Source organism: Crinia signifera, chromosome 1 (assembly GCF_055691185.1).
Source record: "Crinia signifera chromosome 1, ASM5569118v1, whole genome shotgun sequence".
NCBI classification, from domain to species: Eukaryota; Metazoa; Chordata; class Amphibia; order Anura; family Myobatrachidae; genus Crinia; species Crinia signifera.
Window position 1 is genome coordinate 256,563,241 of NC_139217.1, and position 15,902 is coordinate 256,579,142.

The 15,902-nt window shown below is 47.5% G+C and overlaps 1 long non-coding RNA gene across 2 annotated transcripts in view; it reads left to right on the plus strand.

The window, feature by feature from the left end:
- LOC146073523 (uncharacterized) overlaps nucleotides 1–15,902 on the plus strand; it is a 55,570-nt gene that overhangs the window by 20,269 nt on the left and 19,399 nt on the right. The window contains exon 3 of one of the 2 annotated variants that reach the window (XR_014473283.1): nucleotides 12,085–12,207. The exons of the other annotated variant lie outside the window; for it this stretch is intronic. This is a non-coding gene — a long non-coding RNA (uncharacterized LOC146073523). Of the gene's footprint in view, nucleotides 1–12,084; nucleotides 12,208–15,902 lie in introns of those variants that run through there. 2 annotated transcript variants of the gene reach the window in all.

Below are 15,902 nucleotides of genomic sequence, written 5' to 3' on the forward strand. Positions count from 1 at the left end.
TAGTAACTACACATAGTAATTATCTGTATAAATCACACTGCATATCCACTGTGTTTGCTCTGTGTGTGAGGGGAGACTGTTGTTTGTCACAATGGTGAGGAAACTTATGCTGCTTTCATACCGCATAACTGGCTTTGACCCTGTATTTGAAAACGTTTCCAAAAACGGGTGTGCCAGATAAAACCCCTTTCACACCGCAGCTCTTAAACGGTATATTACCGTTTAAGTGCCGATTTTTTGACACTGGCAGACCCGTTTTTGGAAACTTTCCAAATACAGGGTCAAAGCCAGTGCAGCCTTCAGCCCTCCCCTCCCCTCCGTGCAGCTCCCCCCCCCCCCCCCACGCGCGTGTCGACACCCCCCGCACGTGTCGACACCCCCCGCACGTGTCGACGACCCCCCCGCGCGCGTGTCGACCCCCCCCCCCCGTGTCGACTTACCCCCGTGCAGCCGGTACCTCCGTTGTGGATCCCGGCACTGCAGTTCTGTATGGTCGGAAGCACTTATGAAAAAAAGTGTCTTTCAGAAAATGGCTGCCCCATAGGAAAACCAGTTTAAAAAAACTGTCTTTCGTACGGGGGCAGCCATTTTCCAAAAGTCACTTTTCTTATAAGAAAAGTGACTTTTGGAAAATGGCTGCCCCCGTACGAAAGACAGTTTTTTTAAACTGGTTTTCCTATGGGGCAGCCATTTTCTGAAAGACACTTTTTTTCATAAGTGCTTCCGACCATACAGAACTGCAGTGCCGGGATCCACAGCGGAGGTACCGGCTGCACGGGGGTAAGTCGACACGGGGGGCGTCGACACGCGCGGGGGGTGTCGACACGCGCGCGGGGGGGCGCGGGGCGGCTCCAGTGCTGTGAATATTTAATGAGCGCTCATTAAATATTCACTGTGCTGAATTTAGGACCCAGCTCATTGGCTGGGTCCTAAATACCGTTTCAGAACCCAATTTTGAGCCTAAAATACCGGTTCTGAAACGGGTAGGACCCTGCATTTTAACCGGTTAGAAAAAACGGTATTTTCTAACCGGTTAAGTGGTCCTGCACCTTTCAGACCGCACAGATTACCGTTTTAAAACGGTAAAAAAAACGGCAATATACCGTTTACAAAGTGCGGTCTGAAAGGGGCATTACATGTATGGTGTGCAGTGATAAGTTTGTGCCAGCATCTTCATCACAAGTTACTTGTGGGCCATGTATGTCCCCACAAAGTAGTGGGGTTCCCCCACAACTTACTGGACAGCAGAGTAGCACACAGGACAGCTCACAGGAGCCTGCCTGGGCAGCAGGGATGAAAGCCATGCTTGAAACTGTAACTACACAGTTAACTGCTACAGCTGCACAGACCCAGAGGGTGCAGAGGGAGCTTGCAATCCTCTCTGCCAGAGTTGATATAATAACTCCTACCCCTGGGGAAACTCGTAAGAGAAGTGCCCCCTCTCAAACCCCTGATTCTGGGGCAGATGATGGGGATGATGATGATGATATTGGAGATGCAGACACGGGTGATGAGGAGCCTGATGCTTCACAGTCGCTGCTCCGGGGCACAGAGCCATTAATTATGGCAATCAGGGAGGTGTTGGACCTTCCCTTAGCTGAGTCCTCTGAAGGGGATGCTTTCTTTGCTACTCAGAAAAAGCAACAGGTTGTTTTCCCTGAGCAGTCTGACCTGGAAAATACTTTCAAGTCAGCATGGAAAAACCCAGAAATGAGGTTTAAAGTGGCTAAGAAATTTAGAGCCACGTTCCCTTTTGATCCTGCGGGACGCAAGGTGTGGGAGGAGCCACCGGAGGTTGATTCTTCTGTGTCTCGCCTAGCAAAAAAGATGGTGCTTCCAGTACCAGGGTCGTCTTCACTGAAAGACGCCACGGACAGGAAGGTTGAAAATACCCTTAAGTCCATTTTTACTGCTAGTGGCGCGTGTCAGCGTCCTGTCTTAGCAAGTTGTTATATGGCTAAGTCTATATACACGTGGGCCTCCCAGATCCAGGAAGGTCTTCTGGGTGACATGACAGTAGCGCAGGTGTCTGAAAAATTACACCATATTCAGGACACAGCTAAAGTTCTGTGTGAAGCACAGAAGGAGTTAGGAGCCATTAACGGCCGTTACTCAGCCATGGCGGTGTCGGGGCGCAGATCCCTCTGGCTGCGGCAGTGGATAGCTGACTCCAAACGGAGTGTAGAAAACCTCCCCTTCACAGGAGGCAGGTTGTTTGGGAGTGATTTAGATGAGTTAATCTCTAAAGCCACAGCAGGGAAGTCCACATTCCTGCCATCAACCCCACAGGCGCCCAAGCGTCCTTTCCAATCTCACTCCCAGCAGTCCTTTCGGGCAAGTAAATTCCGTCCAAAGGCCAGGGGTGGCTCTAATGCTGCCAGAGGCTCCCGAGCTAAATTCAGGAAGCCTTCTGCTTCAGCCACCACAGAGCGGCCATCTGGGGCAGCTGCAGGTAAACCCGCAGCTTGACGGTGGGGCTCCACCAATAGCTCCAGCCGAGGTGGGAGCCAGACTGGCGTTCTTCGGCCATGTTTGGGAAGCCTCGTGCCTAAATTCTTGGGTACAGGCTCTTATTACGCAAGGCTACAAGCTGGAGTTTGCAGTTCAGCCACCTCAGAGGTTTTTCAAATCAGGCCTCCCAGCGTCCCCAGAGGACCAAATGGTTTTGCAGCAAGCAATCCAAAAGCTGGTACAAGCCAGGGTAATAGCCCCGGTCCCTCCCCTGGAGAGGGGGCAGGGCTATTACTCAAATTTATTTGTAGTCCCAAAACCGGACGGGTCAGTACGCCCGATACTGAACCTAAAATCCCTGAACCCTTTCTTGACTGTAACCAAGTTCAAGATGGAGTCATTGCGGACCGTCATAGCGGCACTGGAGGAGGGGGAGTTCTTGGTGTCCTTGGACGTGAAGGACGCCTACCTTCACATCCCAATATGGGCCCCTCATCAAAAATATCTGAGGTTTGCGCTGCTGAACGATCACTATCAGTTCCACGCACTGCCATTCGGCCTGTCCTCAGCCCCGCGCATATTCACCAAGGTGATGGCGGAGATGATGGTGGTTCTCAGGAAACAAGGGATTTGTGTAATACCATACTTGGACGACCTGCTGGTAAAGGCACGGTCACCAGAGGAATTGCAGGCAGCCTTACAAATTACCAGGCAGACCCTGTCGGGTCATGGTTGGCTCCTGAACATAGCAAAGACCTCTCTGATCCCTTCACAGAGACTTCAGTTCCTGGGGATGGTGCTGCACACAGCTCTCATGTGAGTGTCCCTGCCACAGGACAAGATTGTAGACATTCAACAGCTGGTCACAGACTTGTTGAAGCCCCCCCAGGTGACAGTGCACCAGTGCATTGTCCTATTAGGAAAGATGGTGGCCTCATTCGAGGCTCTCCAATTCGGGAGGTTTCACAGCAGGGTTTTTCAGCTCGACCTCCTGAGCAAGTGGTCCGGTTCACATCGCCAGATGCATCGGCGGATTGTGTTGTCATCTCGGACCAGACTGTCACTACAGTGGTGGCTCCACACGCCCAACCTACTAGCAGGGCGTCAGATTGGCATCCAGGATTGGGTCTTAGTCACCACGGATCCGAGCCTCCTGGGATGGGGTGCAGTGACCATGGGCCAGTCCTTTCAGGGCAAATGGACCCTATGGGAAACACGCCTCCACATCAACAACTTGGACTTACGGGCTGTGTATTATGCACTTCTGAAGGCGGCCCCTCTCCTCAGCGGACAGGCGGTCCGCATCCAATCAGACAATGCCACTACTGTGGCGTTTCTGAACAGGCAGGGCGGGACCAAGAGCAGACCCTGCATGCGGGAAGCAACAAAGATCCTGTCCTGGGCAGAGAGTCACTGTCAGGCTCTTTCTGCCATATTCATACCCAGGGTGGACAACTGGGAAGCAGACTTCCTCAGTCGCCACGAGCTCCATCCCGGGGAATGGAGTCTACACCACCAGGTGTTCAGTGCCCTGGTGGCTCGGTGGGGGACCCCACTAGTAGACTTGATGGCATACTTCTCCAGGGCGAGAGACCCTCAGGCAGAAGGAGTGGACGCCCTCTCCATACCGTGGACGTTCCACAGCCTGATTTATGTCTTCCCACCGATTCCCCTAGTGGCTCGGGTGTTAAGGAAGATAAGAAGAGACGGAGCCGAGGTGATTCTTGTGACTCCGGACTGGCCACGAAGAACGTGGTACCCAGATCTTCTAAGTCTTCAAAGGGACTCGTGGTGCCTACCTCTGCAAAGAGACCTGCTCATGCAAGGCCCGTGCGTCTTCCAGGCCTTGGAACAGCTGCGTTTGACGGCCTGGAAGTTGAGCGGCAGATCCTGACACAGAAGGGATTTCACACTTCAGTCATCAGAACTATGACAAGTGCAAGAACACCAGTAACGGCTGCACATTACCACCATATCAGGAAGAGATATGTGGGTTGGTGTGAACAGGAAAAGTTTACTCCATCAGAGTTTAAACTTGAAAGATTTCTCAGAATTCTTCAATCAGGTCTGGACCTGGGCCTACGTTTAGGCTTCTTGAAGGTGCAGGTATCTGCACTATCTGTCTTTTTCCAAAAGAAGCTGGCTAATAAACCTGAAGTGCAGACATTTCTGCAAGGAGTATTGCATATACAGCCTGCTTTTGTGGCCCCTACTCCACCATGGGACTTGGATGTCGTTCTGACGTTCCTAAAATCCTCCTGGTTTGAGCCATTGGAGGAAATTGAATTGAAATATCTGACATGGAAGACGGTGGTCTTACTAGCCCTAGCTTTGGCTAGGAGGGTCTCTGAGCTAGGGGCATTAACTTGCAAGAGCCCATATTTGATCTTCTATGAAGACAGGGCAGAATTACGCACTAACCCGCGTTTTCTTCCTAAAGTGGTGTCTGCGTTCCATGTGAACCAGCCAATTGTGGTTCCTGCTAGTGGGCCTCATTCTGAGGTGCCAACATCTTTGGATGTGGTAAGGATTCTCCGTGTCTACATCAGGAGAACAGCGAGAATTCGCAAGACTGATGGACTTTTTGTCCTTTATGATGCCCAAAAGATCGGGCGTCCTGCTTCTAAGCAGTCTATTGCACGTTGGATCTGTGCAACCATTAAACAGGCTTATGTGGTAGCAAAGCTTCCTATGCCTGCTGGGGTGAAAGCCCACTCAACTCGTTCAGTGGGGACTTCCTGGGCGGCTGCCCGAGGAGTGTCGGCCTTACAATTGTGTAGAGCCGCCACATGGTCAGACCAACACACTTTTGTCAAGTTTTACAAATTTGATGCTTTGGCCACTGAAGATACTCAGTTTGGGCAAGCGGTGCTGCGGCAATCTCCGCACAATCCCGCCCGTTCTGATGTCTTTGGTATATCCCCATCATTATGAACGACTTCCCTGTATCCCATAAGAATGTAAGAGAAAATAGGATTTTAATACCTACCGGTAAATCCTTTTCTCGAAGTTCTTATGGGATACAGGGCGCCCGCCTCTGTGCGGAGTTTTTGCCTTACTCACTTTGGTGAGATGTGGACCAATACTGGGTCCTTCTGTTACCTTTTGTTCCTTGCGGGCATAAGGGTGTAGGTTACCAAGGTAACCTTACTGTTTACATCGTGTACCTCAGCTGTTCACGAGTGTCTGTTGTCACTTAGGTGATAGTTCTTATTAAGATGTTCCAGTTGGAACACAGTTCTAAAAGTTGTCAATGATGACATGTTCTAAGGCCCTGAGACTTCCCATGTTCTGTGGTCGCTACAGTGGTCTATGTATGTTGAATGTATGTTGGGTGTGCTGGATGAATCTCACCACGGTAAATATTACACATATTCCTCTCATATTGTTCTTCTCCTTCGGCACAGTTTCTATTAACTGACTAGAGGGAGGGGAGCAGAGGGGAGGAGCCAGTACACCCAGTATAAAGTTTTATATGTGCCTGTCTCCTTCGGATATCCTCTTTTCCCCATCGTTATGAACGACTTCCCTGTATCCCATAAGAACTTCGAGAAAAGGATTTACCGGTAGGTATTAAAATCCTATTTTTTGGCTGAGGACTCACAGGTGGCGCCACACATTCATTGTTTACATATATATATATATATATAGTGGGTAGACGGACTGGCACTCTCCTATCAGAGACAGCCGCCCTGGTGCTCGGCTAAGCAATAGGTAGATCCGTGGGAAGAAAAGCAGGCACTCCAGGGACTTGATTCAAAGCGTGTAATTGAAAAAACAAAGCTAAAAAGCTTTGTTTTTTCAATTACACGCTTTGAATCAAGTCCCTGGAGTGCCTGCTTTTCTTCCCACGGATCTATATATATATATATATATATATATATATATATATATATATATAGTGCGATTTGTTTGAAAAAAAAGTATATTAAATCAACTTATCAAAAAAGTGAATAAAACCGGGTTATTGCTGTCAACAGTTTCGGGGAGCAATTCCCTTCATCAGGACGACCAACGTGAACAGAAGTGCTCAGTGCAACATAACAAAAAACACTTTCTAAAATAAAGTCCATGCCAACGTGAATAGTTTATACCCCCACTATCCACGTTGGCACGGAGTTGATATTAGATAGCGTGGCGAGTGTAGCGAGCCACCGAGCCCGTAGCGTGGGCGAGCAAAGCGAGCCCCGCAAGGGGACACAGACGCTGCTGCGACTGAGACGCTGCCGCCATGAAACTAAACAAGTACCGTATATTCTGGCAGAGGTGGGTTTACGAGCTCTGATCATTGTCTGGATTACTTTTTTGGAGAACCCTTTCTGTTTTACAATATCAGACTCAAGCGCCATGCCGTCAAAGACAGGCACTAGATCTGGGTGTCCGATTGGAGAGGCAGCCAAAATGGTTGCTGTACTGACAGACTTTGCAGGTCTACAAACCAGTGATGTTGAGGCCTAGCTGGGGCTAACAGTATGAGATCCCCGCCTTCCTAATTGAATTTCCTGAGAACCCTGGGTATCATAGACACCGGAAAAGGCATATGGAAGATGAAACCTCCATGGAATCGACAGTGCGTCTGTGAAGTGGGCTTGAGGATCCCTGGACCGCGACCCGTACACTTACATTTTGTTGCGACGTAATGCCATGAGTTCTACCTCAGAAGGGAAAATACCTCTGGATGGAGTGACCACTCCCCTGGATGGAAGTCTGCTTCCCAATTCAGTATTCCGGGGATGAAGACAGTCGACAATGTAAGGAGATGGTGTTCTGCCCATGTGAGAATTCTGGACACTTCTTGCATGGCTGCTGCACTGCGAGTGCCCCCTTGGCTGTTCATGTAAGCCACTGTTGTACCAGTTTGTTCTGAAGAAGATTCTGGGAGCAGATGAGAGCATTGTACACTGCTCATAGCTCCAAGAAGCTTCTGAGCGGGACCACACGCCTTGCAAGGATCGGGTTTCTACTACGGCTCCCCAGCCTCATAGTCTGGCATTGGTGGTTAAGGGAATCCAATTGGTGAGCCAAAATGGTCATCCTTGATTTAGATTGAATATTTGGAGCCACCACTGGAGGTATGCTTGAACCTCGTGGTTCTGATCCAATTATGCTGTCCATCCCATTTTAGGAGGATGAGGCGCTGCAGAGGACATGCGTGAAACTGTACCCATTCGACCAAGTTGAACGTCGATACCATAAAGGAGGGAAAGGAGGGAAAGGTTACAAGTGGAGTACCCCAGGGATCTGTACTTGGACCAGTGCTTTTTAATATCTTTATTGGTGATATTGCAAATGGAATTGAGGGTAAAATGTGCCTTTTTGCAGATGACACAAAGGTATGCAACAGGGTAGACACACCAGGAGGGGTAAAACAAATGATTGATGATCTAGGTAGATTAGAGGAATGGTCAATAGCATGGCAACTACAGTTTAATGCCAAAAAATGCAAAATCATGCACTTGGGTTGCAAAAATCCAAAGACTAAATATAGTATAAATGGCACTATAATGGAAACTACTGAGGAAGAGAGGGATCTAGGTGTCACTATTTCAGGGGACTTAAAGGCAGGTAGGCAATGTAACAAAGCAATGAAGAAGGCAAGTCAGATGCTTGGTTGCATAGGGAGAGGTATCAGCAGTAGAAAGAAAGAAGTAATAATGCCACTGTATAGGTCATTGGTACGACCTCATCTAGAGTATTGTGTTCAGTTCTGGAGGCCATATTTCCAGAAGGATATAAATACATTAGAGACTGTACAAAGAAGGGCAACTAAAATGGTGCATGGCCTACATCACAAAACGTACCAGGAAAGACTAAAAGATCTTAATATGTATACTTTAGAGCAGAGAAGGGAAAGGGGGGACATGATAGAAACTTTCAAATATATCAAGGGTTTTAACAAGGTACAGGTGGGAGACATTCTTCACAGGAAGAGGAGCAGCAGAACACGAGGACATGCACTGAAACTAGAGGGAGGAAGATTCAGGGGAAATTTTAAGGAAGAATTACTTCACAGAAAGAGTAGTAGATAAGTGGAATAGCCTCCCATCAGAGGTGGTAGAGGCAAATACAGTAGTACAATTTAAACATGCTTGGGATAGGCATATTGATATCCTTACAAAAAAATAAGGATCAAATATGGTTTGAGGTAACATGTTTAAAAAAGGGGCAGACTAGATGGGCCAAGTCGTTCTTATCTGCCGTCAAATTCTATGTTTCTATGTTTCTATAAGGACCAGTATCTCCATTGCCAGATGGATCGAGACTCTGGGACGTTGAAGGAATTGGCGTATTCTCTGTGGTAGTTTGACATTTGTCTGGCATCAGAAATAGTCTCTGTACATGGGAGTCTAGTAGTGCTCCCAGATGCTGCATCCGTTGTGACGGCTTTAGAGAGGATTTCTCCCAATTAAGAAGCCATCCATCCTATTGAAGAACAGCTAGTGTTGTCTGCAGGTGTGGGGACAGGACCTACGGTGATTTAGCCACTATGAGGAGGTCATCTTAGCAAGAGAACACTCTGATGCCCTGTTGTCATAGACAGGCTGCCATGACTGCCATGATTTTTGTAAAATTTCTGGGAGCAGTTACCAGGCCAAATGGGAGTGCCTGGAATTGAAAGTGAGGAGACAGGATGCAAAGCAGTGGAACTGCTGGTGTGAAGGTAGAATACAAATTTACAAATAAGCATCCAATATATCCCATATATCTAGAGACGCCATATAAGCTCCATAGCCAACATTATTGTCCGCAAGGTTTCCATGCGGAATTTCGGCACTTTGACAAACTTGTTGAGTGCCTTTAGGTTTAGAATGGGCCTGTAAGTCCCGTTTGGTTTCAAACTAGAAACAGGGTAGAATAAAATCTTAACCCTCTTTGATGTTATAGGACCGGTACAATCACTTGAGATTGTAACAGGAAGTGTAGTATTTCCCGGAGCTTTTCTGCTTTTTGTGGGTTGTATGGAAGGCCTGTGAAAAAAAACCTTTTGTGGGGGGTGTCTTTTGAATGGTACCGAGTATCTCTGAGACATGACTTCTCTCACCCAAATGTCTGATGTGGTGGTGAGCCTCTGCTGTGTGAAGCGCAGAAGTCAGCCTCCCACTTTAGGGTTCCCCTGAGGGAGGTGTGCCCTAGTGTCTAGTGGCCCAGGCCTATTTGAGGCTTAGACTTGGTCAGTTTAGATGTACTGAAGGGGCGAGGAAAGCTTTGGCCCCTGGCCTTGCCTTAGGGACGAAATTACCAAAAAGGAGCAACCTTTAGACTGTGCGGGAGAGTTGATGGAAGACACGCGGTCTTGGCAGCTGCCAGAGAAACTACAATTTTGTTAAGCTCCTGCCCAATATGTCCCCTTTAAAGGGTTACATTTTTAGGGTATTTTTTTAGACTCTAACTCAGCCTTCCGGGGTCGTAACCACAATATACGATGTACCAGTAATGAATTGGCAGAAGCCTTTGCGGCCAATACATTGTCGTCGGACAGAGCTTCCATAATATACAGTATAATGCCGCTTGTCTGATATGAGAGACACATAGTCTGGCATCGCCAGAGGTGTCAGACGGCATCTCATCCTCCAGCGCTCGAAGCCATGGCAGAGTAGCTTTTGCAGTCCCTTTGAGCATAAAGATGGACTTTAGGCATTGTTCCATGCGCCTATCCGTAGGTTCCTTTAAGGAGGACCCTGTGGTAACACAGGTGCAGGTAACTGAAGCACACTGGTGCAGGTAACTGATGAACACAGGTGCAGGTAACTGAAGCACACGGGTGCAGGTAACTGAAGCACACGGGTGCAGATAACTGATGAACACTGGTGCAGGTAAATGAAGAACACAGGTGCGAAGTCTCTAACACACAATTGACACTGGAAGTGGCTAAGAAGGCCCTGGAACTTCTGGAGCTCAGGTCCGGGGCAGCCAAGAGGGGGGGGGGGGAGCAGGAACTAATTACCTGGGCCCAGGCTTGCTAGAGGCCCCCCCCACACACACACACACCCAGACACACACATCCCCCTCCGTCTCACTTACAGCATGTGCTGTGTTGACAGCAGGCTCAGCATGAGTGTCTCAATGACAGCATGAGCCTGCTATCAGCACAGTACATGCTGTACGAGTGTGCTGCTGCTGCTGCTGCTGAGGGGGGGGGGGCAACAATAACACTCCATCCCCCCCGTCGACTTTAAAGTGTGTTTTCACCGCCTCCCACAATTAGGCCACACGCCCCAAATTTTACCGGGGCCCGGCATACCTTTCGGGGTATCAGGTTGCAGGATACTCCCTAGCCCAGTGAAGGACAGGAACTACTCCTGTATGGCGGCCGGGAACACACGCCGGAGGCCGCCCAGCAGGAGGGGACGGATGCAGCTGGACGGACAGAGCAGCAGCGCTCCCTCGGCCAGTACCAGTGCGGAGGGGTAAGCGCTGCCACCAACCGATGCCCGTGACACTGATAATCAACTGTATTGTATTATCCTGTGTGTTATAGTTACACTGTACATTCTCCTGATGCTGCGTGCATAGACAGGGTGTACTTAGGAAACAGTAGTTTTTAGACACACGTTCATCTGGTCACTGGGCATAGAGCTTCAGGTGTGACCGGGTTCCCATAAGTGGCTACTTGCAATGACTAGTGAGGAACACCAGCAGGCATCCTCAGTACTGCGTTCATGTACTTCATGCACAGCAGGGCTGTCCAATCAGGAAGCGCAGGATGGCCTGTGTGATGCTTGCCATAATCCGGCGACTCCCTCTACAGCTCCACAAGGCCAGCAGCCCCCATGGGCAGCTTTTTTTTTTTTTGTAAATATGTTTATTGAGGTTCACACATCAAGAAAAAGAACATTTTCATCTACATTAAGGGGTGAAATGTGCATGGACTTGCAAACAAAACTGTGTCATAATATTCTGCAGACAAATTCAAGTAGTTAACTTTGCAAGTATAGATAGTGTGTCAGATTTTCATGTGGCACAATTGAATAAATGACAAAATCACCACTTCTTGATGTCACATAATAAACATGGGTTATACATTGATGTGTCAAGAACCTATTTTTTTTTATAACTTTCAGAAGTATATTAACGAAGAACTCGTAAAGGTGGGAGGGGGGGGTGAGGGTTGTAGGGATTATGGTGGGTGGGGGGGAGGAAGGGAGCAGCAGGTTAGACATTCAAAATTAACATATTATGATTACATTGTAGTGTTTTCCCAAATTTCTATTATATCTTATCCGACAGATACAATTGGAATGTTCGCCTTTTCAAAGGCTTTGTGAATGGCTTCCTTGAGTATGTTCCGCCTACTGTCAATAAAGGGGGCCCATACTTTATAGAAACGAGATACAGGTACATGAACATTTTTAATAGTGTTGTAGCGATCATAATACATGTATTTTGTTAAGAGGGTTTCTACATCAGTCACAGAGGGGGTGTTAGGTTTTATCCAGGCATTTAGTATAACCTTTTTAGCTACTGTTACCACCATTGTCAGGATCATGGTAAGGTGGGAATGAGAAGGGGGTATTGCCCAGGTTTCAAAATTTGCAAACAGTAAAGGTAAGGTATCTAAGGTATTCGAAATATGGAAGGTGCGTTTAATAAAATAGACTATTTTATACCAGAATTTTTTTTATACATCTACAGGACCAGAAATTGTGGAAGAATGTGACTGTGGAGCTCTAGAACGAAAAACGATCTCCGATGTTGGGAGATGTATGCCCTGTGTACCAGATTAACATGAACTTCCTGTAACACCGTTGAGCCTAGAATCTTAATGGTTTTTTCATAATGCTTAAAGATTGAATCATTATTGTCCTTGGACCAGCTGAGAGTCGTGGAATACCAATATTTTTCCTTAGGTAAAGAGGACAAATCCGTGTACATGTTTGATCTGGTATTGATAGGGGGAACAAGTTTGGTAGGGAATGAGCATAGTGGTGTAATTGGTGGAGTGAAAACCCTGAGTCAAGGGGTAAGCCCAGAGAACGTTGGAGGTCAGGGACTGGATGCAATCTACCTCCCGGGTCAAAGACCTGGGACATGCTGCACAGGCCTTTTTGGCGGAGTCTACGGAATATGGCACAGTCAACACTAGATGGGAACATGGGGTTTCCCCATATTGAGAGCTAGGGGGAGATGCGAGGATCGCAACCTAGGGCTCCAGAGACAGACCACTAAGCCGAGTGTATATCAATGAATAATTTGTTTTTTTTCCGGAGTGGGGGGGGGGGGTAGATGTGATTTTGAGGTGTGGAGCAGGGCTCATGGGGAGTAAGGGGCACACATGGCGCTATCTAATGCGTAGTCCTAATAGTTGCTGAGTTCGGTCAACCAGCCTGAAGCAAAGCGGCATAACAGTGCTTTAGCATATTGTTTCAAATGGCATTTGTTTAGCCCCCACAGGACTTTTGGGAGGTGTAGTTTATGTAGGGAGATTTTTGCCTTCTTGCCATTCTATATGAATTTGTTAATGCGTGAGTGCATACGGTCCGCATCACGTGATGTTATTTTTACTGGGAGCATCTGCATTATGTATAGTAGTCTAGGTAGAATCACTGATTTAATTACTTCCACTCTTCCCAACAGGGATAAGGGTAAGGGGCACATTTATCAATGATCGCATTTGCAATGCGATCTGGGCAGAATATTACCGCCCAGGATCGCATTGTAAAATGCGATCAGATCACTGGGATGTATCATCCCTGGCACTGCAGGGACAGAGCTCCAAAAAGAGCCCATCCCTGCGAAGTGCTAAGCCGGAAGCCGGGGGGTCAGCGCATGCACAGTTATGCGCTGACCCCCGCCGACCCCTCTTACCGTTACCGCCATAGGCTACAATGGGCTATCGCCATATCAGAATGGCGATAGCCCAGGGGTGCGAAGCCGGGCTGCCCGATGTTGATACATCGGGCAGATTTGCATCCCCCATAAAAACCTATGGGGGATGCGTCCGGCGGCGCTGCAAGGAGGATCGCAGCAGGGATCCTGCGATCCCTGCTGCGATCCTCCTTGTAGCGCCGCCGGACGCATCCCCCATAGGTTTTTATGAGGGATGCAAATCTGCCCGATGTATCAACATCGGGCAGCCCGGCTTCGCACCCCTGGGCTATCGCCATTCTGATATGGAGATTCCTGCTCTCTGATATGATATGGAGATTCCTGCTTCTGTCCCCCTATGATACATTTAGTGGTTGACCGCCATTCTGATATGGAGATTCCTGCTCTCTGATATGATATGGAGATTCCTGCTTCTGTCCTCCTATGATACATTTAGGTGATACAACGGGTGTTTTCGGGGCTTTAGCCGCAAATATTAGTTGATAAATGGGCCCCTCTATCTGTTCAGGTACCCAGAGATTTGTGGAGTTTGGGTAAGAGTGTGTCAAAATTAACCGAATATAAATTATCTATGTGCGAGGGGATCTGCACACCCAGATATTTGATTTGAGAATTTTGTATCTTAATGGAACCTAGGTTAGATTCTGGTGGGAAGAGTGGAGGGGGGCCCCCGAGCATCATAAGTTCCGATTTGTTAACATTAATTTTATATCCGGAGAGGGAGCTAAATTGGTGAATGAGGTTGAAAATTTCAGGAAGGGAATGGGCAGGGAGCTGTTAAGAAAAGCAGCATGTTGTCCGCAAATAGTGAAAGGTGTAAGTCCTCATGTCCTATTTGTATACCTTGAAATAACGGGGATTGTCAGAGAGCAAGTGCTAGGGGTTCCAGGGCTAGAGCGAAAAGGAGGGGAGATAGGGGGCAGCCCTGCCTGGTCCCACGTAATATGGGGAAAGGTTCAGATAGGGAACCATTGCATAAAATTCTGGAAGCAGAACCTGTGTAAAGTATTCGTATTAAGTTCACAAAGGCAAAAGGCAAATTTATGTAATACGGTGTATAGATGGTCTCAGTGGACCATGTCGAATGCCTTTTCCGCATCAAGCGACATTATCGCGAGCGGGGCGTCCGACCTACCCCACTGGGAGCACTGCAGAGCCGCCAAGACCTTACGAATATTGGTGACAGGGTTTCTACCCATGACAAATCCTGTTTGATCTGGATGGATCAGGGAGGGGAGGAATATTTTTAACCGTTCAACTAATATTTTTGTAAGGATTTTATAATCAATATTTAGGAGAGATATTGGGCGGTATGAACCTGGATCAGAAAGGTCACGTCCAGGTTTGGGGAGCACTTTGATGGTGGCCGTATTGAAATATTGCCGGGATTTCTGTGAGGTAAGAATGGAGTTATATACAGATACTAGCACAGGAGCTATTTTTGGACACATAACTTTATAACATTCTGTAAAAACATTTGCTTGATCTAGATCAGAAGAGGGGGCGGCATATAGGGAGCTGTAAAATACATTAAGGGTTTGCGCTATTTGAGAATTGGTGATTGTCAGCGTGCCATCTGTGCGTCGTAATGGGTGAATGGTGAACGGGGCTTGGTGTCCTTTTAGAAGGTTAGATAGAAAATTGCTGGATTTGTTTCCAAACTTATGGAACCTAGCATTAGCTGTGAAGGAGTATAGGGTCTCTGATTTTATAAATAGGCCCTCGAATATTGATTTTGCTTGCTGGTATTAGGTTCTGTGTGTGTCAAAAGGGAGATCTTTAAAGCATGTATAAGCTAGGGTTAATGCTTCTTGTGCTTTTGTTACTTCTTTTGCTAAGGTTTTTTTTTTAAAAGAGGTATGGGAAATAATGGCACCTCTAATTGTGGCCTTTGAGGCGTGCCAGAAGAGGGCTGGGTCAGTTTGTGCTGTAGTACTATTAGGAAACTCGGTACTTATGTATTATCTGGACTCCCATGCTAAATGCACCCCATTTTTTCATACCCCTACTATCCAACTATGCATGGAGTTGATTTTATATAGTGTGGCGAGCGCAGCGAGCCACCGTGCCCGAAGCGTGGTGAGCGCAGCGAGCCCCGCAAGGGGACACGGTCTCATAAGAAAAACGGGAGTCCAGATTTTACACCGGAAACTCAAAATCGTCCCACGTGGAAACAATAACATTTTTAAGATTCTCTGAATTAGCAAGGAATGACAGGCATCTCCATGTAATGACAGATTTTTTTTCAGGAGATATCCCTATTTTAGTCCATATGACGGCATGGTCAGACAATGAGATTGGTTCTATGTTAGTTGCCATAACTTTAGGGAATAGGCTGGATGACAACAGAATGTAGTCAATACGAGAGAGTGTGCCCACCGCGGCGGAGAGGCAGTAGTGTAGTGTAGTCATGGTCTGTTGGGTGAAATACCCTCCAGATATCCATCAGGTGTAGTTTCTCCGCCACGGCTGGCACCCCCAACTTTGGAAGGGACCTATTGGATGGGAATTGTCGGTCAAGTTTGGGATTGGATATAAGGTTCAGATCTCCACAAAGAATAATGGGGAGGTGAAGGTAAGGGGTTAATAATTTAATAATACTCTGGAAGAATGGTTTGGAATAA